The sequence below is a fragment of the Equus asinus genome, chromosome 27 (genome assembly GCF_041296235.1).
Source record: "Equus asinus isolate D_3611 breed Donkey chromosome 27, EquAss-T2T_v2, whole genome shotgun sequence".
Classification (NCBI taxonomy): Eukaryota; Metazoa; Chordata; class Mammalia; order Perissodactyla; family Equidae; genus Equus; species Equus asinus.
Genome location: NC_091816.1, coordinates 15,055,773 through 15,083,742, shown reverse-complemented (window position 1 = coordinate 15,083,742; position 27,970 = coordinate 15,055,773). Strand labels below are relative to the sequence as shown.

Below are 27,970 nucleotides of genomic sequence, written 5' to 3'. Positions count from 1 at the left end.
TTATTGTTTGTCAGTTGTGTTGTAGGTGCACCCCTTCACCCTTTGTGCCCACCCCTCACCGCCCCCTGAGTGTCATGCTTTTAACTCTTTAAAAAAATATTTTTTCAGGGGCCAGCCCCATGGCCAAGTGGTTAAAGTTCCATGCCTTCTGCTTTCACGGTCTGGATTCACAAGTTAGGATCTTGGATGTGGACCTACTCCACTCATCAGCCATGCTGTGGTGGCATCCCATATACAAAATGGAGGAAGATTGGCACAGATGTTAACTCAGGACTAATCTTCCTCAAGCAAGAAAAAAGAAGAGGATTGGCAATAGATGTTAGCTCAGGGAAAATCCTCCTCACACACATACACTATATATATATATATATATATAGTCACATATTTAGTAATAAATATTTGTGAAGAGGCAAAAGGAAATTACATGAGAATACCAATTTTCCCCCTTTGGAAGAGCTTAAAGTAAGGTTGAAGAGTTGCCTCTGAAGTTATGGGGGTAAGGCCAGACCAGGCGCTGTCATGCAGACCATATAGGCTGGAGCTGGGAAAAGCCCACGTCCTGCAGTCACCTTCCTGGTTCTTGGGCTCAGCTGTCAGGCAGGCCTGGCTTTAAATCCTCTCTCTGCTGCATATCTGTTCTTGAGAATATCTTCTTAAAGTCTCAAGTTTTTCATCTGAAAAATTGTGATAAACTACATCATAGCATCATTAGAGGTATTCGATGAGAGATTGCACAGAAGGCAAAGTGCCTGCCACCTGGGTCATAGTCAGTGTAAACACTGCCCAGGCAATTCAGCAGTGCTGCTGGGATCACCCACTTTCTCTACCTCTGACAGTGCCTATGACAGTAGTGATCCCACTGACCATTGCAGGGGGAGTAGACTATATGAAATGGTCAAAAGAGTTAATTTGCTTCTCGGAAAGTCTAACTTTTGGCAAGGTAGAAATTTCAACCCAAGGAAGAACCCGACTCTATCTGCCTTGGTGCGCTCAGGCAGCCTGAGGGCTTCTTCAGCTGAGGGCCTACATGTCACACTGGGAAGATGAGCCATTCTTGCCCTCCTTTCTCTTGGAAATTTCTGCCAATCAGGTATTTTCCTCTCACTGATGCTGGCCTGGCTTCAAATTACATGCTGTGGCAGTTAAATGAGAATTAATGGGTTTTGCATTTCTTCCCATAATTATCTCCCAACATGGCTGAAAGGGTGGGCGCTGTGTACAGATGAACAGACTCTGCAGCATACACCGAGTCAACAGCAGAGGCTGCATTAGTTTACAACTCTCTTTTGCTTGGCTCCAAGTAGCAGTATGTCTACACACATACATATACATAGGTCCTCATCAGGGCTGAAGACTTGTGCGCTGCTCAGTCGAGTCTGTGGAACTCTCCCCCGGGGCTGCTGAGGTCGAGGTCCACTTACAAAGGCTTGTACATGGAGCTAGAAGGAAGTCAGACCCAACAAAGTCAACTGATGAAGAATCTGGAGAGATTGATTTCAGGGACTGAATACCTACTCTGTCAGTTGATCAAACTGTGAGTCAAGAGAGATAGGAATGATAACCATGCGAGGAATTTTGACCAGATAGATAAGCATTCATTTAGGGTCACCCAGGGGTTATGGGGAAAATAAGTGAAACAAGACTCCGTCTATTACTAGGTAGGAGAAAATGAAAATGAACATTTACTACCGCACATGAGGGAGAGCAGCTGCACCTCATTTGGGTAAATGCTGTGGGTGATCAGATAGTTTCGTTTACAAGTATAAAAAATTCATTAATTAATTCAGTTGGTCATTTATTCAACAAACATTTCCTGGCAGTCTACCAATACCAGGCAATGTGCTAGGCAAAGATAAGTAAGAAGTATGCCCAACCTCAAGGAGAACCTAGTCTCTGCAATTCACAAAATAAATGCCACCGTGGAGGGATATGCCTAGGATGATGGTGTCATAGGAATGAGTGATATCATGTGAGAGGTTTTTAAAAATTACAATTATCTTACAGAATTTAACATCTACTTCTATGTAGTTAGGTGGCCTTACTTTCAGACATCTAGAAATAAGCTCTTTTTCTCTATTCCAATTTTAGTAGATTCTGACAAATAAGCAATTCATTGATGTGTAAGTGAGTATTTATGTTCCACAGGCAAAATACCGCATAGAGAAAATTTTCTCTGCTTCCCTTGAAAGGTCTCTCCCCCCATCCAGGCCTTAACCAGGAGCAGCTTGGGCCCTGGAAGTACCTGGCCTGTCCCAGAGGGGCCATGAGCTCTGGGAGGTGGGGTTCCCTTGGGCATCTAGAGGCAGGTCCCTGATCAGGAGGAAGCTCCTAGGGTGGTCACAGGCTTACACACACAAAGGTGAGCCCTTAGCCTCACTGCTGTGCAATGCTTGGCCACCAACTGCAAGGAAACCCACGGGAGCTGGGCCTCAAAGAGGGAAAAGAGAAAATCTTGAGCTTTTCCTCTACTGTCAGGAACCAGCAGCTGTTTGGTTGCAGCCAGGAGATGCTTTCAAGTGGAGGAAGCAGAATCACCGTGTATAATAGATTTATTTTGTTTCCAGGGAGAAGGTGTGTTTATTATATTATTTGAGGATATTCAATTTTACTATATAAGATAACCTTACTCATAGGCTGGATGAAACTCATAAGATGTGTTTAGGTGTTGTCCTAGGTTGAATAGTGCCTACCCTCAAAGTTCATGTTCCCCTGGTACCTGTGGATGTGATCTTATTTGGAAATGGGATATTTGCAGATGTAACTAGTCAAGATGAAGTCATATTAGATTAGGATGGGCTCTAAATCCAGTGGCTGGTATCCTTATTAGAAGGCCACGTGAAACACAGGAGACAGAGAAGAAGGCCATATGAAGGCAGAAGCAGAGATTAGAGTGATGTGTCTACAAGCCAAGGAACACCCAGGATTGCCAGCAAGCACCAGAAGCTAGGAGAGGGGCATGGAATAGATTCTCCCTCAGAGCCCACAGAAGGACCCCACCCTGATAAAACTTTGATCTCAGACTTCTGGCCTCCACAAGAGTGAGAGAATAAATTTCTGAGAGGTTAGACACAGATAAAGTTGAGCATGTGTGTGTGCTAAACATAGGTGGAAAAGGATGGAAGGCACAAGGGGTGCCAATATTCATGAATCTCTAAATATACATGAGGCACATTAGGCAATGAATACTTATGAGGTCTTAAAGTGACCGGTCATTGGTGACACCCACCCATTCTGGTTCCACATATCCGCTGTCCAAAATATGCAGATAAAAGCCATGGCTGCTCAACAGATCAGTGGTGACCTCCACCTGTGGCCAGGTATAACTGTCCTACATCTGTCAGATATAATAAGTGTGGGTTGGCCCTAGGTACCTTCTATCTGTTTGTCCAGTTTGCTCAAAGCTCACCTCTGCTCAGCAGGGAAAGCTCCCATGACAGAGGAGAGGGTGAGAGGTGACGGATGAGAGAGAGGAGGCCAGGAGGGAGAGAGGGAACATTAGAATACTGTGTAACCCAGGATTCGGGTAGTGTGGTCCACTCTTCCTGCACTTGATCCTAAGTCTGTTAACAAACTCATCTTTTTCCCTTGCTTCTCAGTGTGCATTTTCAGTTGATTCCATAAACCACATGATGTTAGCATTGTAGTTTTGTCTTGAGCCTTTCTGTTCCATGACTTCAGGGATAGCTTGCCAGGTAGTATATATGGAGGCAACAACGTAATTTCCCATACCTCACCAGGGGGAGAACTTTACCTGATGGTATTTTCTGGAAACTAGTTATTTTTGAGCAAATATTTATTAAAGGTTTACTATGTGCCAGGCACCATCCTAGGTCCCTGCTATACAGTAATGAGCAAAGCAGACTTGGCCCTTCACCTGGTGATTAGAGTCCTGTAAGAAGAAGGATAACCAATGTGTAATGCAGTGTGATAACTTCCATGACCATGGAAGTGTCCAGCACAATAGAGCACATAGGAGGGGCATATAAACCCAGTCTAGAGCAGTCAGGGAGCACTTCCTGGAGGAAGGATATTCATACTGAGAGAACATGAGCAGATAAGTGGCAGAAGGTATGGAAGAGGGTACTAGGCAGGAGGAACAAAATGAGCAGAGGTCCAGAGGAAAGCAACAGCATGGGAAATTTGTGGAACTGAAAGAAACCCAGTAAGGTCTTGAGCATAGAGAATGAATAGAAAACGGGCAATGATGAGACCGGACAAGTGAGTGGAGAATTTTTGTTATGTATAGAGATTGAACTTGACCCTAAATTGTTGGGAAACCATTGAAGGGTTTTAGACAAGGGAGTGGCATGATGAGATATTTATTTAAGAAAGGTCCCTCTGGCTATTGAGTGGGAAATAGGTTAGTCAGGAATGATAGTGGAGGTGAGGGGACCAATACGAGGATGTGGCAGTGGTCCGGGCAAGACATGGTGGGTAGTGGCTTAGGCAGTGGAAATGAGGATTATTCACAAGATGTTGAGGAGGCAGAATTGATGGATCTTTACGGTTGATTGGACGCGGGAGAGGAGCAAACCAAAGGGCTCCAGTTGGGAGTTAGACATGTGGTCCTGAGACTCAGAAAGAGAACTGGGGCAAACAGATAGATCTGGGTGCCAACAGCTTATTCATAGCTGGAAATGAAAGACATGCTAGTTATTCGGCTTTAAGTAGAGCAGAAAGTCTCAATCAGGGCTGTGGCTTGGTTACAAGGGATCCAAGAACCAGGTACAAATCGACAAATGCACAAAGATTTGTACAGGAGTTCTGGAGAGAGTCCAGCAACACAGTTTACAACAGGAGGGGGCGTGGCAAGAAATGACAAGATCATTGGTGATGACTGGAGATAATAAGAGGACAGTCAAGGAGGAAGACAATGAGGATCAAAGAGAAAGAGTGGATTATGGATTCTGAATTTAGAATCCATCCTTGTAAGCTCAATTCATACTTGTGGGTGTAAAACATATACTGATAATCTATATTTAATTTAACTATTTAGCACATATGGCTTTTAAAATTTTCGTTGTATATTTCACAGATAGTCTCAAATGATCCTTTTTAATTACAAATCTCAGTTTGAGAACCCTGGAAAAGTACCCTTGAATCAGAAACTCCTAAACCTGAGTCTACCAGAGGTAGCTGAGTATGCCTGAGCACCCCTCACAGTCGCCTGAGTTCCTGCACAGACAGTCTCCCAGATAAGGAGGAAGATGGGGTTAACAGACCTGACAGGTGGGTGTGGACTGCTGCCCTTCCATTAACTGCGTAAGAACACTGAGGGGAGGCTAGACCACTCCCAAAGGGACTGGTCCAGAGACTGTTTGGGCCTGACTGTAAAATAGAGCCCTGACACAGACAGGAATGTTCACTGTGTGGCATGTCACGCCCCATAATGGAGATGGAGGCAGCCCTGAACCCAGAACCTTCCGGAGGGTGAAGTAGATATGTAGGAAGGTGAAGGGGGGATACGAAGTCTTTAAGGAGATGACTCTTCCGCATTACAAACGCAGTTTCTGAATTCAGATTCCACTCCGCGAGAAGGAGTATGAAAGGGAGCTCGTGTATATTTCCTCCTTACCCAACCCAAGAATTGCTTCTGGAACATATTTTTGGTCTAATAAGCCACATTATGTTTCTCACATAGCACCTAGTATTTGTCTCTTTGTTACTGCTGAAATGGCACACAATAGCCCCCCTTATCTATGGGGACACGTTCCAAGACTCCCAGTGGATGCCTGAAACCATGGATAATACTGAACCCCATACACACTGTTTTTTCCTATACATACATACTTATAATAAAGATTAATTTAGGGGCCAGCCTGGTGGCGCAGCAGTTAAGTTCCCACGTTCAGCTTCTCGGCGGCCTGCGGTTCGACGGTTCGGATCCCCGGTGCGGACATAGCACCGCTTGGCACGCCATGCTGTGGTAGGCATCCCACTATAAAGCAGAGGAAGATGGGCACGATGTTAGCTCAGGGCCAGGCTTCCTCAGCAAAAAAGAGGAGGACTAGAAGTAGTTAGCTCAGGGCTAATCTTCCTCAAAAAAAAAAAGATTAATTTGTAAATTAGGCACAGTAAAAGATTAACAACAGTAAATAATAATAAAATAGAATAATCATAACACTATACTATAAAAAAAAGTTACATAGGTCTTAGCAACCTCAGCATATGATTTTTTTCCTTCCTTATTAAGCTGAGAACTTTTACCTTTTCCCTTAAAGGAAGCACTTTATGGCTTCTCTTTGGCATATCCCAAGCATCACTACTCTTGTGCTTTGGGGCCATTATTAAGTAAAGTAAGAGTTACTTGAACACAAGCACTGCGATACCTCGACAGTCAGTCTGATAACCCAGATGGCTACTAAGTGTCTAACAGGCGGGTAGCGTATTCTGGTGGATACGCCAGACAAAGGGATGATTCATGTCCCAGCCAGGACGTAGCAGGATGGTGAGATTTCATCACACGACTCAGAAGGGCATGCAATGTAAAACTTATAAATTGTTTATTTCTGGGGTTTTCCATTTAATATTTTCAGACTGCAGTGGACGGCAGGTAACTGCAACTGTGGAAAGCAGAACTCCAGATGAGGGGGGAATACTGTATTCTAAATTCAGTCCCTACCCCCTCCCACACCGTTTTTTTTTAGGACTGATATTTCCAGCTGCTTTATTATTGATAAAATATGAAACATATTTATAACTGCAGAGAGTGCATTACATTATCAAGCTCTCAGGTCCCTGTATTCAGAACAAAGCCCACCCACGGTCTATTGGGTGAAGTCTAGATCAGCCATCTTTCTTCCTTCTCATGACAGTTCCACCATTTCTTGAAAGCCTCTTTCTCTAGTCTCTGCCTCGCTTCTCCAGATGGGAAATGGTTGTTTCCCTCCCTTATTTTTGGGAGAACATTATGAAAATGAAGAAGAGCAAAGAACATTTTGAATGTGAAATGATTTAGTTACCTATTAAGGACTTTCTGACTGCAACGACCGTAAAATGCTGCTTCTTTTCCCCAAAACTCCTCACCCCATACACATTTGCTTTTCTGGAAGTTGTTAATAAATAGAGGTGCTATGTGTGGGAGTGTTAGGGTGCAGACTGGCCCAAAACAAGCATGCTAATTCAGACAACCTCTTCGAGTCCTGTCTGAGTCTCTACACTATGATTTTACAGATGTATCTTATTTATACAATACAAATATTTCTGAAAAGTTGTCTGGAAATTGAATTTTATAGATTGAAGCATATTTTAATTATGCTCAATTATCTTGCTTGTTAAAAAAAAATCCTGGGGGCTAGCCCTGTGGCCGAGTGGTTAAGTTCGCGTGCTCCGCTGCAGGCGGCCCAGTGTTTCGTTAGTTCGAATCCTGGGCGCAGACATGGCACTGCTCATCAGACCACGCTGAGGCAGCGTCCCACATGCCACAACTAGAAGGACCCACAACGAAGAATACACAACTATGTACTGGGGGGCTTTGGGGAGGAAAAGGAAAAAATAAAATCTTTAAAAAAAAAAATCCTGTAATAAATATTTTGACAAAATGAAGAGTTCTCTAATTTGCATTTTATTTTTATGATGGACTTTAGAATATAAAGAGGGGTTTAGTTATATTGGTAAATGTAATAATCTGTGTGAAAGTATTTTGCAAAGGTAAAAAACCGTTAGTCCAACTAAGACAGTATATTAGTTATCTATTGCTGCATAACAAATTACCCCAAAATCTAGCAGCTTAAAACAACAAATATTACATTTCATAGTTTCTGAGGGGCAAGGGTCTTAGCTTGGTGGTTCTGGTTCAGGATCTCTCATCAAGTTGCAGTCAAGCTGTCAGCTGGGGCTTAACTGGGACCTCTTTCAAGTTCATTCCCACAGCTGTTGGCCAGAGGCTTCAGTTCCCTCCTACGTGGGACTCTCTATGAGGTTGCTCACAACATGGCTTCCCCCAGAGGGCATATCTATGTGAATGTCTGCATGAGAAAGGGAACAAGCAAGATAGAAGCCAAGTATTTTATAATCTAATCTTGGAAGTAACATTCTATCACTTCTCTATATTCTGTTGGTCACACTGATACAGTGTGGATACAGCAGCATTGCACAAAGGCATGACTACCAGGTGGCAGGGATCACTGGGGGCCATCTTGAAAGCTGGCTACCGCAGAAAAGAAGTTAAATAGATGAATCTTTCCAAAATCCTGTGGCTTTTTATACATTCATATTAAGATTATAAGCCAATTTTCCCAGTGGGATCTCCAGTTAGCCATGAAAGTCAGAGTCATCAACCTGGGATAAAAAGTAACATTTGATCAACTAGTATAAAAATATATTAAATTGAACTATTTGACCGAGGCACTAAAAAAAGTATCCAATACCAAATTAGTTGTGAGACAGACTAGTATCAGTTTTTCAAAGGAAATATCTGAAAACTGGTCACGCAAGTCTTGGATCGCTCACGCAAGAGCTATTCCCACAGATCAGGGGTAAGAAAAGGTCGGGAGAGGGGAATTAGAAAGAATATGGAAGGAGGGTTTGTCAGAGAGAGGGATTTATTGCTTTGAGGCCTATCTAAAGGAGACGGGTAGGAGTCACTTTAATGGGATTGTTTTGAGAGTTTGAAATGTGTTCTCCATGGCTGGAAGGCAATGTGGATACCTGTCTGACTCTGCCCAGGACATCTGGAAGTCAGGCAAGATGTGCTGGGGAACTGTAGAGCATTTTGTGAAGAAGAATTGCCAGCTAGGGATTGCTCTGAGTCTCTAGAGTCTGCCTGGGCAGAGAATGCATGTTTCCTGTAGAACAGAGAGGGTCCTGGAAGAGACGGAATCATGCTGGATCCATTTGAAATCTAGGTGGAGGCCTACCAGAAGGAGGAGGAGACCACAAGAGGGATTATGGCTGGACTGAACCAATAAAAAACCAAGAGCTGAGCAAGAGGGAGTCAGCTGATGAAACATCATAGCCCATACTACAGGAATTGTAAGGGCACAAAGTGAGGGAATCTCTAAATAACCCATAATGTGGCTTATGAGAGAGTCATGTTCAAATATTTACAGGTCCAGAGAGGGTGAGCCATCTTAGACCAGTCCTAGTTGGATAAGAACTTTCCAGTGCCCCTTGCAACATGGCCTTCTCTCTGTCTGGACCCTTGGTTGACAAGCTGGCAGGGACAGAGGGGACCATTACCAGGCAGGAGAAGAGAAGAAGAGCCTTTTCTTTATCACTCCAGCAGCCAACCAGCTCACGGTAGGTCCCAGTTAGCGGGGGTGGGAGGTGGCAAGGTTTAATGTTAACTAAAGTTTAAGGTTTATTATAGACATGTTAAATTATTGAAATTATACTTTGTGCCTTACAGTGACTGAAGGACTTTCTTTTATCTAAGAGTGACAACACAGGGCAGAAGGGTAGTCAAGATTTTATCCCAGAGGCAGGGTTATAATGGGACACTAGCAGACAATAAAGTTATTTATATGATTATATCACGTGATTTCTTCTTGTTCAATTTCTATGTTTCACTAGCAATTGCCTTTATGTTTGAAACTAGGATCATTTTCATATGAGGCTCCCTAGGGGAGTTACAGCCAGCACGGACTGTACTGTCACAGGTGAGAGCTTGATGGAAAAAACCAACCAATTAAGGAACAAATAGAACCAAAAGGTCCCTCTTGTCACTTGCCTGTAGGATTGAGGCTGCGATGTCAGTTTTTCCTCAACACCTCGTGATGGGTTCTTGCTCAACCACTTTAAGACCAAAAGCTTAAAAAGCCGTTCAACCACTGGCCCTTCATGTATTTGTTCATTCAATCATTTATTCACTCAATAACCTCTTTCAGAGCTCCTACACATGCCTGGAATCCTCCTTTCCACTCCTCAGAAAAAGTGTCTCACCATCTTTCTTATGTAGCTCTTTTCTCTACCTCCAAGCTGCTCCCACGTCCATCAGCGGCACTGAGCCTGGGGGCAGCTTTCCTCTAAGAAATATTTGGATAGGGGTTAGCGAAAGAGGGTAGAATATGTAAATGTGATATGACACAGAAACCTTGGAGGTCTCCGATACTTTCATGCCATATATGTAATTATATATGCAGATATATTTTTATGTATGTATAGATATGTATATATACACATTATATATTTATATTTACATATATGTATAGATGTTCTTAGAAGCACAGTTAGGAATAGACGTGCAGTCTGGAAAGTTTACATAAAAAGAATATTTTATATTTTCATAACACTTTACAGAATGTTACCCATTTTTTTCTCCTAAGAAAATCATCCTCTTTCTTTTTACAATCCAACCCTCTCACAAGCCAAAGTTTCATTATCCGTGAGTACAAACGAAGCTGGATGCTTTAACACTTAGAAAAACGAAAACGAATGCCTTCTGTTGGATAGGACATTTTAAACAACATCTTTGAGTCTTATGGCTTTTTCTTAGGAAGGTTTTTTCCCATAATTTAAAAAGCTACCTTTTTTGTATATACTTACTTTTATATATTATAATATCCAGATCTTTAAAATATTTGAGGGGCCAGCCAGGTGGCATAGTAGGAAAGTTTGCATGCTCCACTTCAGCAGTCACTTCACAGATTTGGATCCTGGGCATGGACCTACACATGGCTCATCAAGCCATGCTATGGTGGTGTCCTACATACAAAATAGAGGAAGATTGGCACGGACGTTAACTCAGGGCCAATCTTCCTCACCAAAAAAAAAAAAAAGAAGAAGAAGAAAAGAAATTAATTTGAGTGTAGAGTAATAGATAAAGATGCATTGAATCATCATGCCAAACAAATGGGTAACTAAATTTCCCATCACCACATATTGAACAGCCTAGACTCATCCCACTTATTTGAAAGGAAATTTGTAATAAATACTTAATTCCCATGGCTCTGTTCCTTTATTGTGTTTACCTTTATATCCATGCTGGTATTATACCATTTTATTTATTGTAAGATCAAGGTCAATTTTGATGTCTGATAGCTATCAGTGTTTCCTGAACACCTATTGTCCAAGCTTCTCACCTCAACCAGAATGCTTTCAACTCCTCTCCAAAATGCCCATATGGACCTTCAGCTCAAGCAGGGGACAGCTGGCTTAGCAGCACATTTAGGTTTTTTGTTTGATCGCAAAGTGTTTTTTGGTTGATCTCAAGTTTGCTAATTACTTACAATGCAATGTGGTGGCTGAAACCTAAGGCAACATTAGGCTATATTAATAAGTGAATCATGTGCAGAGGAGGAGAAATTGTGGTCACAGGATCTTCAGCCGGAACACATCTGGAGTGCTGGGCTCAGGCTGGGCACCACCCTTGGCAGGAGCATTCCCTGACTAGAATGGAGCCAGAGGATGGCTAGATTCTGAGTCATGTTGGGGAGGAGGCAAGGATGGCTGGTCTAGAGAGGAGAGGACTCGGGGGCTGCTGGTGATTGTCTGCAAGTCTGAAGAGGGATTGGATAAAATTCTCTATTGTCTGGAAGAAAAACATAAGGAAGTTAAAGAAAGCTAGATCTCAGCTCAATGTTGAGAAGAATTTTCTAGAAAAAAGAACATCCTCAAAATAAAAGGGGTCTATTTGGGAGGTAATGGATGCCTGCTATCAAAAATATTTTAAAAGAAATTGTGTGCTGTGGAAAGGACTCCTGTTCGGGTAGGAAGATGAACTGGATGCATCGGGGGTTCTTTTCCATCCACCAGAATTCCCTTTCCCTTCCTTCAGACTTTTCAGTCGTAGTGCTTGTACCCTCTTCCCAATGAATACGGAACCTCTAGTCTATACCAGACACCTGTCATGCGACATTTCTTGAGCTGGCTTTTCCCTTAAGCTGTGATTTAAACTTTTACTCCTGTCTCCTTTGAGTACAAGGATTCTTTCTGAAAAGTCTTATTTCTTTCACAGCTCCTAGCCCAGCCCCTCGCGTTTAAAAGCAGCTTAATACACATTTAGTTGTTGTTCAACAATGTTCTGACTAATGTGTTAAATGTCCTGACTCCAGTCCCCAAGAAATTAATAATGCTCTTTGTCGGGGTTCTGTTTTAGAAATATCCGTTTTTTATGTGACTGCCTCTAAAACATTCATCCTCATTCATTTCCCCCTCTCCATTTCCCTTCCCATTTTTTTTAAAAGAAAGAATAATCTTTGGCAGAAATGAAAGTCTTTTGTGTGTGCGTGTGTGGTCATGTTTCTAGACAGGAGGGGAACAGATGGCTGAGTTTTGAGGAGACAATTCCAGGCTGCTGAGGCTTAACAAGGCTAATAAAAGGTAATTTACCAAAGACTTAGAGAGTCACGGGGCATTTGAGATTTTTTAAAGCCCCAAACCCACTGCCCTTGTCAACATCTCCCCACTCCTCTCCCTCCCGCCCTTCTATCCTTCCCAAGAACGTGAGGTTGCCAAGCTGCCGCTGATGAGGCTACTCTGAGGCTCCGCTCTCCCAGGCACATTTGTTGGGCTGTCTGGGTAACAGGCTGGGGCACCATTGTCTTTCAGCAAATGGGTTTGGCACCATTCAGCTGCCCAGGCTGTGGCCCTGTGCACCTGGCTGGAATCCCAGAACCCCTGTAGTGAGAGCTACACAGACAGTGTAATGTAGCATTGGCGTCTTTATTTCTCTGTGGGGGGAATGCCTTGTTTGGGTTCTCATTTCGTTTTTCCCCTCCCGAAAGGCCCAGCTTGGTGCTTCCTACATCTGCTCTGTTTCGTTCAGCACTTGTGTCCAAAACCACTTTTTATTCTGTTCCTGATTTTCTTCGAATAGAAAGCTTACAAAATGGCCTCAACTGCTTCTCTAAGACTATGTCGACAAAGACAACCTGGACCTATGTCAGCCACAATGAGACACCCCTTCGCTACTCCCCTTGGGCTGAGATTTTCACCTCCATGCTCACCCCGCAAAGGACAGTCACCAGTACTGCCAAGAGAAAATGCTTTTTCTCTTGTGCTTTTGTTTTCTTATGTTCAGGAAAGAAATACTGTCAAACGTATGTGACTCATTGCAGACCATCTGGGGGCGGGGGTGGTGGCAAGACCACTGGGAGCCCAGGCTGGCTGAAGGGATGCACCAAGAACCTGCAATGAGACAGAGAGAAAATCATCAGCCACGGGAGGCGCTCACTTCATCTGACCTCTGTTGGTCTTCACTGACGAAAGGTGATAAACGCTGTCTCCTGAGACACAGCCCAGAGACCCAAGGACTGGGGAGGAGTTTGGCTTAATTTAGATTTATGCAAACCCAGCCTCTGAGCTTTCAAATCAGAACAGCAAACACAGCCCCCCTTATGACTTTATGTGCCTGGCAATGTGCTATTTGCAGAGGAGGAGAGAGGAGCTTATATTCGGTTACAAAAGAGACAGACAGTTCAGCAGGATGTGAGGATCATTATGAGGGGGTGTGCACAGGAAACTGTAGGTCCTCGCAGGAGGGCACTCAGCTCACCTTCTAGAAGAGGTGATGTCTGAGGTTGGACTGGAGATTGAGTTCCCATCCATCAGGCAAATCAGCAGAAAGGGGATTTCAGGAGCAAAGTCAGAAAACATGAAACAGTATTATCAAAGACCCAGAACCACGATTCAGCATGGTGAGGCAGGCCCCTGCAGGCGGTTTGGAATTGTCAGATAGAGCAGCAGGAAATGAAGTTGGAGAATAAAGGCAGGGTCATATCACAAAAGGCCTGCTGTAGTAAATGAAGGGGCTTTAGGTAAAGGGGAGCCACTGAAGGTTTTCAGTGAGGAGGGACAGGATCAGCTTTGCAATTTAGAAAGTTAACTCTGGCAGAAGGATGGATTTTGAGGAGAGAGTGCTGGATGGGGAGAACCCAGGGGCAGGTAAACCACTCAGGAACTCCCATCCCTGACTCTTCTTCTCTCACCACAACCCAGTTGTCCTTCCTGAAATTCTGTTGCCTTTACTTTCAAACTATTTCCAGAATCTGCCTTCTTCTCCACTTCCATTACTACCACCCTGTCCCAGCCACCAGCATCACTCACCTGCCTTATTGCCACAGCATCCTACCTAGTCTCTGTTTCTCTCCGGGTTTCTCTAAGTCTGTTCTCAATGTGGCAGCCAGAATGATCCTTTTAAAACATGTATGAGATTCCATCACTCCTCTGCTCAAAACCTAGCAATGACTCCTGATCCCACTCAGAAAAAGCTGGCGTTCATGTAACAGACTCTGACTTCATTTCTGACCACTGCCCCTAGCTTCCTCCACTCCAGCCGCACTGACCTTCTTGCTGCTTCTTGAACATACCAGCCACGCTCCCATGTCAGGGCCTTTTCCTGGGGCCTCCAGTACTTCCCCCAGGTAACTACATGCCTTGCTACCTTCACATCTTTGCTCAAATGTTATCTTCTCAAGGAGGCTTTTTCCAATCACCCCATCTAAAATGGCAAACTGCAGCCTCCCCACGTCAATCCCTCCCAACACTCCTACTCTATTCTTTTTTTTAATAGCAATTGTTATTTTTAAAATTTGCTATATGACTTACCCATTTATTATGTTTTTTTTATCTGCCTTCTCCTCCCCCCAGTGGAATATAACCTCTTTGAGGGCAGGGATCCTTGTATATTTTGTTTGCTAATTGCATCCCAAGTTCCTAGAATAGGGCCTGGCCTACAGTATAATTTTAACAAATATTTGTTGGATCAATAATTAGCAATAGCTCAAATGAGAGATGATATGGGACTAAACTAAGACAGCGATGTGGGGACAAAGAGGAGAAAGACTTCAGATACATTGCTAGGAGTTCCTGACTGAAAATGCTGGGTAAGAAGAAGGGAATGGTTTGGAATGAACGTCAAGCTTGGATGAACAAGTAGGGCAGAGGGCAGCCTGGTATGTGGGAAAGAGAAGATAATAATGAGCCCCTTGCCAGACATTTGGAGATAGGAGTTGGCTGTTGAATACTCAAGTGGAGACCCAGGAGGCAGAATTCAAGCAAAAAACTCACTGAAGAATTCAGAACTGAGGGGTATAATTTAGAGTCATCGGCATTGGCATATTGACTTATATATAAGCTAACGCACATTAACTCCCTCGTAGGACTAGATCTGAGGAGCCAGGAGGACCTGTACCTTCTGTTATATGCACGCAGAGGAGAGAGAGGTTCCAAGCACACTTCAGAACTGCACGCCAAGAAGATGGCTAAATTTGTCTATAATTTCAAATGTCCTTCTCCAAGGGCAGTTTTTTCTGTGAGACACGATCTATAATGTTCCAAGATGAAACAAAGTTAAAGGTGAAACATTCTTGGGGTAATTACATTTTGTTAACTGAAAAGTACTGAACACATGAAGAATAAACTTAATTACCTTGTTTATTTCAGATAATTATCTAAATGTTGCTGAAGGGGCAAAGTATCATTTTTCCCTCTAGACAAAAAAACACAACTTGCCCCTGGGAATCTCAGATTTTTTTTTAAGGCATTGTATTAAGGCAAGTAATATTATCTCCCTTTACAGAGGGGGTCAGGTCACAAAAAGGTTAAGGTAATTCCAAGGATTGTACAAAAAGTCAGAGGGCAACTTCTGGAACAAATCTTCAAAATCTTGGATTCCAGGCCAGGGTCTCCCAATTGAGGCCATCTTGGTCATAAAGGCTTTAGGCGGATTTATGAGACAATCAGAAGAAAAGTCACAGCAACAATGTTAGATTTCTTGGTTTGAACGTTAATAGTAAACTCTTTTCTCTGATATTTAAACATTCATCTCCTTTGATTTCTGCCTTTTTTTTTTTAAGCCTAAACTCTCTCTTCTATCTGCATGTTCTAATCCTGGATCCTTCTGATTCAGAAGGATTGGGGCAGAGGATGGAGAAGTCTTCCTGCTCGCTCTCTAGTCAGAAAAGGAAGTCTGATTCTTTTTCCTAACAATATGAAGGAGTGGGATCAGAAGCGAGAAACCTGCAATCCTGGGCAAGGCTCTGGCCCTCAGGAGCTGCAGGTGGCTGGGAATATTGGCCCATTAGGCCCCAGTTTCTTATACAGCAAAATGAGGGAGCTGACCACTATCCTTTGAAGCTGTTTCTTGCTCCAAATGTCTACTTTAAGTGACTAAGTCTATTTGAACGATATATCAAAATGTAGCCAGTTCCATTCAAATTAACCAAAATGAGTAAGTATATTTATATATCTGTGCTATTTTTGTCCACCAGAATCCTGTGGATCCCATGGACAGACTGACCACACGGAGTTACTCCCCAACTGGAGGAAGGAAGAATTGGGGGCAGGGTGTCTGCGGTCATGGCAGGGTCAACATGCAGTAGGGAAGGTCGTTCATCTGGCAAGCGGGCTTTGGGAAGTGTTGGCAGAGAGGCTTGTGGGAAGACTATGTGGTTCGTGTTAGGATTCTTCTCTACGATCCTTCAAATCTCCAGTTCAGCATTACAAAACACAGAGAGGGATTTTATTGTTTGTGGAAAACAGAGAAAGGGTAAAGTTCTATACTCAGGTTTATGTCCAAATTTGACTCAAGGTGGGACACTCCAGAATCCATGGGCTCAGAAATAGAAACAGAGAAAAGTAAAAGGAAGATGGAGAAGTTGTGGCAAGGTCTCTGAACTGTTCTAACTCTAGAACAAGAGTCATAGTCCAGCTTTACCTCAATTCATGAGGGGCGAGGTGGCCCTGAATGATATGTAACGATATTTGGGTTACACTAAGAAATATTTTAAGCCAAAAGTTAGACCTCTTTGCCCAAAATACTAATATGATATTATACCCAAGGAACCTTGAACCCTAATTTTAAAGTAAAATTAGGCAAAATAATTAATATTAATGACTACAACTTTGTTCGAATCCAGTACTGAAACAATGAAACATACCAGAAGACATCATAAAATCAAATACATGAAGTTATCACAAATGTTTATGTATATCTACATTTATTGACAAAGAAGAAGCTCACAAGGTAATGTTTAAAGAAGAAAACCAAAACAAAACCCAGATGGCAGAGCAATTCGTGTGAATCTATTTTTAGAATCCATGTGTGTGTGTATTTGCTTGGGAAAAATATCTAGAAGGATTTACATATGTAATAATAGTGTCTATCTCTGCATGGTGGGATTTCAAATTTTATTTTGTAAATGTTTATCAATATGTTCTAGCCTTTTTTACTATGCTTGTGTTTAGTTTCAAAAAGTTCCTTACGATCTGAAATCAGAGAGTAGAAACCCAGTTGGAGGTGTCTCCTCCTCACTGGCTTCTTCCCAAAGAGGCAGGGAAAACCTTGTCCTAAAAACAAATTGTTCCAGTACCGCTGTCCTCATTAGAACCCAAACTTGATTGCTGAAACCAAAAGGCTACAGCCCACAGCACTGTTCATTGAGAAGACGCCAAAACCTACAGCACTGTCCTAAAAGAGTGAGGAGAGGTGACATCTCTGGCCCAGTCCTTCTCTTGCCGCTCTCTCCCCTAAGACTGGAGACCGCCGTGAGAACTAAATAAAGTTCCATGCTCCTCACTCTCCAAGGAACATCTTGGTTTGAGTGCCCTCCTACCTCAGAATCTGTCCTTCACAGTGAAAGGAGAGGGAGGCAGCAGATGGGGACTGTGGGTCAAGTAAGTGTGTGTCCTTGGAGGCCTGTGGAAACATGAAAAATGATTCAGCCTTTCTCATCATGTTCAAACAAAGGATCTGATGTGCAGTGAAGGAAGCCAGGGCTTGGGCTTCGAAGATGTTGGAAGCCCATGGTTTATCAAAAGAAAAAGAACAACTGTGATTGAGGGTCATTTCCAGGCTGCGGGATGGCCAGCAGTCTTCTTGGATGGAAGTTCCATATGGCTCTCTCTTCAAGCAGAGCTAATGCATTTGCAATAGTCAAGGAATTTATCAGCAATCAATCAGGGAACATTTATTGAGCATCTTGGACAGGAAACAGCTCTCTTGTTTAAAACAGTAAGGAAACGCTCCATGGTTTTATCAAAGAAGAACTCCAGAAGAAAATCTCCAAGTAAACAGTGGGGGACGCAGAGGCAGCCTCAACTCTGCCCTCCCCCACCCCGCGGCCTCCAGAAGTTTATTCTTTCCTTAAGAATTTCAATTACTCCTACTATTGTAAAAGCCAATCTTCTTCCTTTAAACTCTTGGTTCAAACTTAGACAAAAATGCCCTTCCTTGGTTCCCTCAATAAAGCCTAGGCAACCTGACGTTGGCAAGAACAACTTTACCAAATATTAACACAGGCAAAAATAATATTTTATAGAAAGTTCACCAGAGAAAAATGGTCATAACGCCAAAGTGGCCGTGATAACTGCTCTGGCCACAGATGGCAAGCACAGCTCTAAAGTCTTCCTACAGAGTCTTTTTCCCTCCTGCTCTCTGCCTGCAGCCTTGGGCCACCACTGGGCATTCCACACTCTGCTTCCCAATTTCTAAGGTCCACAGTTCTCTTAGTTTCCATACTTTATTCCCTAGGAAAGCACGATGTCTCTTTATCTGAGGCCATGACAAGTGTATAATAGTTTGAGGAGTATTAAGGAGCATTAATCTTGCCTCCTGGCCTTTCTCCTCATTTTTAACGTGTTACACAAACTAAAGAAAAAACTCAATTATTTGAAAGAGGACAGTTGACACTTTAAAAAATCTTGGTTCAGGCCAAAATGTAGTCACAAATCCTAACCTCAAATTGTGTAAATACTGTTTTTAAATAGTGGGAATTGAAGTAAACGCAACAAATATTTATTTAATAACTACTATGTGTTAAATAATGTGTAAGATATAGAATATAGAATGTATGAAGATAAGTAAAATGTGGCTTGGTCCTTCAAGAAGTTTACAATCTAATAAAGGGAATTAGACAAATATAGGCTTTGCTACAACATGAGACAGAAAATAAGTACCACAAGAGTTTTTTTTTTTTTTGAGTTTTTTTTTAATTATTTTTTTTCCTTTTTCTCCCCAAAGCCCCCCCGGTACATAGTTGTATATTCTTCGTTGTGGGTCCTTCTAGTTGTGGCACGTGGGACGCTGCCTCAGCGTGGTTTGATGAGCAGTGCCATGTCCACACCCAGGATTCGAACCAACGAAACACTGTGCCTCCTGCAGCGGAGCGCGAGAACTTAACCACTCGGCCACGGGGCCGGCCCCCCACAAGAGTTTTTTTTAACTGTGCTGACGTGGCTTAGGGGAGGAAGAAAACACATCCAGTTGGAAGCTGGGGGAAGAGTTCTTAAAGGAATTAGCATTGGAATGAGCACTGAAGGATGAATTGAACAGAAAAGAAAAGCATTTCAAAAAGAAGGAATATTATTAGCCAAGGCCCAATGTTATCAAGCATGGCAGTAGTCAGGCCACTGGGTGTGTAAGGGAGATTAATCAAAGAAGAGGCTGGAAAGCAGATTCAGAGTAAAGAGTTTGTAGGGGCTGGCTCCGTGGCCGAGTGGTTAAGTTCATGCACTCCGCTTTGGCGGCCCAGGGTTTCCCCAGTTCGGGTCCTGGGTGCAGGCATGGCACTGCTCATTAGGCCATGCTGAGCGGCGTCCCACACGCCACAACTAGAAGGACCCACAACTGGAATATACAGCTATGTACTGTGGGGATTTGGGGAGAAAAAGCAGCAAAAAAAAAAAAAAGAAGAAGAAGATTGGCAACAGTTGTTAGCTCATGTGCGAATCTTTAAAAACAAAAAAGAGTTTGTAGTTAAATCTATAAGTGACAGGAGACTGCTGAAGATTTTTGAGCATTGCAATGCAGTGGTCTGTGCTGTACCTTAGGTAAAATAATTGAACATAAACATATAGGATAGATTGGATGGAGGCAGAGAAGTCAGTTAAGGTCAACTGCAATGGTCTAGGCAAGAGGAAATAAATGTCTAGGCAAGGGAGGTGTCACTGGGCACGAGAGAGGATGGGTGTGAGAGCCCAGGACAGGCAGTGTCTGCGGGACTTGGAAACCATCATTGTACATGGAGGGCAAGAAAGAGTAAGGAATCAACATGACTCCAAGGTCCTGAGAGGCTGGAAGGGTGGTGTAGCCGCCAACCTTGAGGGAAATCAGGAGGGAGAACCTATTTGGAGTATTAAACTACAAAAGACAAGTCAGACAAGCAAGCTGACAAAGACCTTTTAAAAGGAACGGAGTCCTGAGACAGTCGATACCATTGCTTTTCTCTTTTTCATTCTATACAGTGTTCAAACACTGATAATTTCCTGGTTACAGTCTCTTCCTTATAGAGAGGGAAGCTGGAATGCCCACTTGCACTTGGCAGTGCCCAAATGTTCTTTCCATCTATGACCCAGGCTTGAGGCTCTCAGGAGACCCCATTCTCTCAGTTCAGCTCCAAGGATCCTCTAGTCAATGAAAAAGGTGAAATGCAGCCTGGAGGTTAGGTAACCAAAGTATGTTAAAGAAGTCATTGATTCAGAGTCTCTTACAAAGACAAATCCACTGGGCAGAAACCTAGCTTTGCAAACAGAGACCCTAAAGTCAGAGTCCAAGCTGAGAAAAGGCCAGCATACAGGATGCTTCAGATTATAGACAAGCCCTCTTGCTCAAGTCTCTTATCCAGAAAATTAGCCCCAGTTCAAATATTATAGAGAAAAACTGTCCTCCCACTGCTCTTCCTACTCTCAGTGACAACCAGGGTACCAGATGGTCAGGCATTTGGGGACTTCTCGTTTTTGCAATTACAGCAGAGAAAATAGCCTCTGGGGTGGAACCAAGTCAGTGCAGGTCTGTGTCACGAGCATCTTCTGCTCCAGAATTGCCCTGCGATGACTGTCTCTCTTCTTTGGACTTTGGGCATCCGGCAAGGAGGCTAGTTTCTGCTCAGTGAGCAGCCGATTGTTACATTGCTTCTCCTGCAAAGTGGGGACTCCCTTGTCACCCTGCCAATTTCTGCTGGAAGCCTCCGGACTTAGTGACCATACATCTCAGCGTCCCTGGGGCCACCCAGGTTTAGGCCTTGATCCCACATCTTTTTTAAGTTAAAAGTTCCATACGGTAAAAATGCAACTCTTAAGTGTTCGGTTCAATGGGTTTTGACTAATGTATCCATCCATATAAGCAACAACCCAATCAAGATATAGAACATTTCTGTGTCCCCAAAAAATTCCCTCAGACCATTTTCTAGTCAAACCCCCAACCCACACATCCACAGACAACCACTCTTCTAGTTTCTATCACCCTGGATTACTTTTTCCAGATTTTCGAATATAAATGACCTCCATATAAGTGGAATCAAAAACCTGGTGTTCTTTTTTGGTTGGCTTATTTCACCCAACGTAATGTTTTTGAGACTTATCCATATTGTTGTGTGTTCATTCTTTTTTATTGCCGAGTATAGTTTATCATGGATGGACGTGTGGGTTGTTTCCAGTTTGTGGAAATTATGTTTAAAGCTGCTGTAAACGTTCTTGTACAGTCTTTTTGAAGGCACATCTTTCATTTCTCCTAGATATATACTTAAGAGTGGAATTACTGATCATAGGGGAGGTGTAGGTTTAAGTTTTTTTGAGCAGCTGCCAGTTTTCCAAAGTGAGGGTCTCATTTTATATGCTTACCGGCAACATATGAGTTGTAGTTAATCTACATCTTAGCCAGTATTTGGTGTTAGCAGTTTTTCAATTTTAGCCATTCCAGCGTGTGTGAAGCAGCATCTCATTATAGCTTTAACTTGCATTTCCCTGAAGACTAATGATGTTACATTATTTTATGTGCTTATTGATCATTTACATATCTTTTTTTAATAAAATATGTGTTTAGCTTTTGCCCCCTTTTTTTTAATTGGATTGTTTGTCTTTGTCATGGATATATAGAAGTCTGTTACATATTATTGATTCCAATTCCTTTTGAGATATCAATGTATTGAAAATATTGTCTCCCAGTCTGTGACCTGAGTTTTCATTTTCTTAATATTGTCTTTCCAGAAGTAGAGGGTGTTCTTTTAAAAATTTTTATTTTGAAATAGAAACTCACAGAAAGTAGCAAAGATAGTACAGAGAGATCCTCTGTACACTTCACCCAGCTTCTCTCAATGATTGCATCTTATGTGACTATAGCGCAATGTAAAACAGGAAATTGACATTGCTACAGTATGTGTGTAGAGTTCTGTGCCTGTTTATCACAAATATAGATTCCTGTAACCGTCATCACGGTCAAGATGCAGAACTGTCATGTCACCACACAGTTCCCCCTCATGCTACCCTTTTATAGTCATATCCATCACCCCCCTATTCCTAACCCTTGGCAACCACTAATTTGTTCTCCACCTTTATAAATTTTTCATGCTGAAAATGCTATATAAATCAAATCATGCAGTGTATGACCTTATGAAATTGGATTTTTTCACTCAGCATAATGTCCTTGAAATCCATCCAAGTCATTGTCTGCATCAATAGTTCATTCTCAGTAATATTTCATCGTATTGATGTACCACAGTTGAAGCTTTTGAAGGACATTTTGGTTGTTTCCACTTTTTGGCCATACAAAAAAAGCTGCTATCAACATCTGTGTACAGATTTTTTGTGGAGATAAGTATTCATGTCTCGTGTTTAATTTGTAAAGAAACAGCCAAACTGGTTTCCAAAGTGACTGCACCATTTTACATTCGCACTAGCAGTGTATAAGCAATTCAGTTTCTTCACATCCTTGCCAGCATTTGATATTGTCACTATTTTTTTTGGTGAGGCAGATTGGCCCTGAGCTAACACCTGTTGCCAATCTTCCTCGTTTTTTTTTTTTTCTCCCCAAAGCCCCAGTACATAGTTGTATAGCCTAGTTGTAGGTCTTTCTAGCTCTTCTCTGTGGGATGCTGCCACAGCATGGCTTGGTGAGTGGTGTGTAGGGCCATGCCCAGGATCAGAACCAGCAAACTCCAGGCCAACGAAGCAGAGCCTGCGAACTTAACCACTTGGCTATGGGGCCAGCCCCTGTCACTACTTTTTATTTTAGCTGTTCTAATAGATGTATAGTGACCTGATACACCTAGAGGCTAGTGATCTTAAACACCTTTTCATGTGCTTATTTGCCATTTGTCTATTTTTTTATGATTTGCAAATATTTTCTTCCACTTTGTAGCTTGTATTTCCATCCTCTCAACAGTCTTTCACGGAGCAAATTTTTCTTTTTTTTGAGGAAGATTAGCCCGAGCTAACATCTGCTGCCAATCCTCCTCTTTTTGCTGAGGGAGACTGGTCCTGAGCTAACATCCGTGCCCATCTTCCTCCACTTTATATGTGGGACGCCCACCACAGCATGGCTTACCAAGCTGTGCCATGTCTGCACCCGGGATCCAAACCAGTAAATCCCGGGCCACTGAAGCAGAACGTGCGCACTTAACCACTGTGCCGCCGGGCCAGCCCTGAGCAAACATTTTTAATCTTGATAAATATTAATTTATCAATTTTTTATTTTATGGATCTTGCCTTTGGTGTCATGTCTAAGAACTCTTCATCAGTCCCAGGTCCTGATGATTTTCTCCTATGTTTTCTTTCAAAAGTTTTATGGTTTTATGTTCTACATTTAAATCTGTGATCCATTTTGTGTTAATTTTTATGTAAGAGGTAATGGGAGAAATAGGGAGTTACTGTTTAATGAATACAGGGTATTAGCTTGGGAAGGTGAAAAAGTTCTGGAGATGAATGGTGGAGATGGCTGCAGAACGATGTGAATGTACTTAATGCCACAGAACTGTGCACTCCAGAAATAGTTAAAATGGTAGGTTTTATGTTATGTACATTTAACCACAATTTAAAAAAGAAAATGATCCTAAAAGTGTGGGTATATTTTTGGATTTCTATTCTATTTGTCTATTTATCTATCCTTATGCTGATATCACATTCTCTTGATAACTGTATAAAATGTTTTTGATTAAAATAAGTATTATTATAGGTAGTCTTAAACATGAGCCTTCTAACTTGTCCTTTTTTCCATGGTAGTTTTGGCTTTTTTTAGATCCTTTGCATTTCCATATGTATTTTTAAATCAACTTGTTAATTTCTACCAAAAAGAAGACTTGTTGGAATTTTGGTTGAACTTGAGATGAATCTTAGATCAGCTTGGGAAGAATTGGCATCTTTTTCAAACCATAAATGTGATATATATCTCCATTTATTACGTCTTGTTTAATTTTTATCAGCAATGTTTTGTAGTTTTCAATATAGTGATATATCTTTTGTTGAATTTATTCCTCAGTATTTTTTCATTTTGATGCTATTGTAAATGGAATTATTTTCCAGTTGTTTACTATTAGTATTTAGAAATATAAGTAATTTTTGTATAGTCATCTTATATCCCTCGATCTTACCATATTAGTCTGAGTTTTCCAGAGAAACAGAACCAATGGTATACACAGACAGATTTCTTACAAGGAATTGGCTTATGTCATTATGGAAGCTGAGAAGCCTCAAGATCTGCAGTCAGCAAGCTGGAGACCCGAAAGACCTGACAGTGTAGTTCCAGTATGAAGATCTAAAAGCTCGGAGAGCCAATGGTGTACGTTCCAGTCTGAGTCCATGTCTGAAGGCAGGGGAAGGATGATGTCCAGCTCAAAGACAGCCTGGCAGAGAAAGAGAATTCAATCTTACTCCACCTTTTTGCTCTATTCAGGCCTTCAGTGACTTGGATGAGGCCCACCCACCTTGTTGAGGGCAATATGCTTTACATAGTCGACTGATTTAAACATTAATCTCATTCAGAAACACCCTAGCAGACACACTCAGAATGACGTTTAACCAAATATCTGGGCACCTTGTGGCCCAGTCATGTTGACACACAATGTTAACCATCATACTTACTAAATTCACTAAGTAATCGTTTCGTTGATTCCTTAGAACTTTATACATAAATAATTATATGATCTGTGATTACAATTACTTTATTTTTCCTTTCCAATCTGTATGCCTTTTGTTTGTTTTCTTACTTTATTGCTTTAGCTAGGAACTCTAATACAACATTGAATAGATAATAGACATCCTTGTCTTGTTTTCAATCTCAGGGAGAAAATATTTTATATTTTCACTTAAGTGTGATGTTATTGGCATACTTTCTTTATCATACCCTTTATAAGACTGAGGAAGTGCCTTTATATTCCTGATTTGCTAAGAGTTTTAGTCATAAATAGACGCCGAATTTGGTCAAATGCTTTTTCTGCATTTATTGAGATGACCATATGGTTTCTCTCTTTGCAGGTGAATTACATTGATGATGTTCAAATTCTAACTCACTAGCATATTATTAAGAATTTCCTTTTTAGTCTCAAAAGTGTCTCTCTCTTTTCTTTGTTTAAAACAAATTATCTGGTTACCTTTCTAGATTTTTCTCTCAGTTTTACCTTAACCAGTGGGCCTCTCAATTTGGAGCTTTTGGAATCTGCTATTCCTGGTAAATATGCGTAGCTTTGTCAGACAGCCTAAGGGTTTGGAGGCCTCCCTGATATTAGTGGGTAGGTTGGAAATTTGGGAACCTAAGTAATTTCTTACTCAATGAGATATCAAAATATGCAGATTTCTAAGTCCTACCCTTAGCAAGCTCTTCTAGTGCAACCACTGGCTGGTCTTTAGGTCCACACAGAAGATCCAGAATGTGGGCCACCAGAGAGAGTTAGCACTTATCTTTTCTCTAGCCCCATTGCTCCCCACCCTGTACACTGAAGAACCAGATGGCAACAAACTGAAACCTGGAGCTCTAAAGCTAAAGTGGCTGAGTTAAGTGATAAAAGAAAGACCTTTTATATTTAAACAGTATAATTAACTAAAATATTTAGGGGAATACTCCAGAACTGGAGTCAAAAGTGTCTCTTGGAAGTTTTCACTGTGATCTGGTAGTACTTTAGAGGTGAAGCCAAATCCTTTGAGAATTGCTTCCCCCCCCCAGTTTTATTGAGAAATAATTACATATATAATTATGTATATATATAATTGAACTGTATAAGTTCAAGGTGTACAGCATAATGATTTGACTTACATATATCGTGAAATGATAACCACAATAAGTTTAGTTAACATCCGTCATCTCATATAGATACAAAAAAGAGGAAAATAAAATTTATTTTCCTTAGGATTTACTCTCTTAACAACTTTCATATATATCATACAGCAGTGTTAACTATAGTCACCATGCAGTACATTACATCTCTAGCACTTATTCATCATATAACTGGAAGTTTGTGCCTTTTGACTACATTTATCCAATTCCCCCACTGCATACCCCTTTGGTAACCACAAATCTGATCTCTTTTTCTATGAGTTTGATTTTTCTGTTTTGTTTTCATTCTACATGTAAGTGAAATCATACAATATTTATCTTTCTTTGTCTGGCTTATTTCACTTAGCATTATGCCCTCAAGTTCCATCCATGTTGTTGCAAATGGCAGGACTTCCTCCTTTTTTATGGCTGAATAATACTCCATTGTATGTATATACACACATTTGTATAGTCATGTGCCACATAATGACGTTTCAGTCAACGATGGACCATATATACAATGGTGTACCACATAACCTAGGTGTGTAGTAGGCTATACCATCTAGGTTTGCATAAGTACACTCTCTGATGCTCACACAATGACAAAATTGCCTAATCACTCATCGCCTAAGTATGCTCTCAGAACATATTCCCATTGTCAAGCAATGCATGACTGTATCTACCACAACTTCTTTACCCATTCACTCATCAGTGGACACTTAGGCTGCTTCCATGTCTCGGCTATTGTAAATAATGCTGCTATGAATATGGGGGTGCAGCTATCTCTTTGATACAGTGTTTTCACTTCCTTCAGATATATTCCCAGAAGTGGAAATGCTAAATCATTTGGTAGTTCTATTTTTAATTTTTTGTGGAACATACATACTATTTTCCATAGTGGCTGTGCCAATTTACAATCTCACCAACAATGCACAAGGCTTCCCTTGAGAATAGGTTTTAAATACCACCTAAAATTAATATGAATAGGAACTAATTTCATAGAGCAAAGGTCAATGGCATTTTAATACTATCTTTAAATGGAAGCTTCTTTAGACTGGGATTTCACAGACCTGGTTTCTAATCTCAGCTTTGTTACTACCTTGGTGTAGGATCCTAGATAAGTCATGCCACGTATAATAATAATAATAATAGTAATGGCTGCTGACATTTATGTTGACATATACTAGATATTTTACATATGTTATTTCACTAGTATAAAAGAGGAAACATTGCCAGAGTGAATCTAAGATAGAAATTCAAGAGTGGAGATAAGAAATATCCAAAAATAGTAGCTGTCACTGTGATACAGACTTGTCACAAAGTGTCTCACTGAACCTTCACAACATCCCCATGAGGTGGGCTCTATTACCCCAAGAAAGCGACACTCAGACGGGTTACCTTGCCCAAGGCCAGGCAGCCGGCAAACGGCAGGGCTGAGATTCAAATCTAGGCAATCCGATCTCAAACTTTTTGTTTTTAATCTTGATGCTCAACCACCCATGTCCAGACATGGAAAGCAGATAGGCAGAAAAAATATAAACTTCTCATAGGAGCAGGATCACAGGGATACAGACTCAGGAACTATCTAGAATTCTTATTACTTTAACCCCTCACCTCACAGCTACCACTTATTAGGCACTAATAGAGGAAGAATTTTCCTGAAACACTTCACATGCATTTCTATTTTTACTAGCAAAACTGGCTCTTGCCATTGTCTGGTCTTACCTTACTGGCTCTGTAACGTTGCTTCAGAGTCCTCTCCGGCCCACCTTGGTGTGGATGCCCCTTTCCGATGCTCAGTGACTTGGGATTTAGCACATTGGCAAAGTTTCCCTGCTTTGCTCACTCCTGGGTTTCTGAGAACCCGTTCCTTTCACTGAGGGCAATCTAATCCAATCCCTGGTCCTGGTAACCCTGACCACTTGACTGGCCAACCCTCAGCTCTCATCGGAGGTGAGAGAGGAATACAATGACAGTCTGCACCACCATCTGCAGGAGCGCATGACGGAATGTTTTTAAACCTGGACTAAGCATTCTGAACTATGTACAATGAATTTGTGCTTCCTCCTA

General features: G+C 41.7%; 2 long non-coding RNA genes across 7 annotated transcripts in view; one reads left to right on the top strand and one right to left on the bottom strand.

The window, feature by feature from the left end:
* LOC123281414 (uncharacterized) overlaps window positions 1-27,970 on the top strand; it is a 100,205-nt gene that overhangs the window by 50,828 nt on the left and 21,407 nt on the right. The window lies entirely within an intron of this gene.
* LOC139042278 (uncharacterized) lies at window positions 68-27,970 on the bottom strand. 6 transcript variants are annotated; one of them, XR_011498828.1, is made up of 8 exons: window positions 27,626-27,970; window positions 24,243-24,494; window positions 17,496-17,578; window positions 15,026-15,205; window positions 12,888-13,068; window positions 10,486-10,644; window positions 5,791-5,938; window positions 68-1,439 (listed from the first exon to the last, which is right to left on the bottom strand). It is a non-coding gene; the product is annotated as an uncharacterized lncRNA (long non-coding RNA). The 6 variants fall into 6 exon arrangements; XR_011498829.1 differs by having other exon boundaries at window positions 15,074-15,205; XR_011498831.1 differs by having other exon boundaries at window positions 15,090-15,205.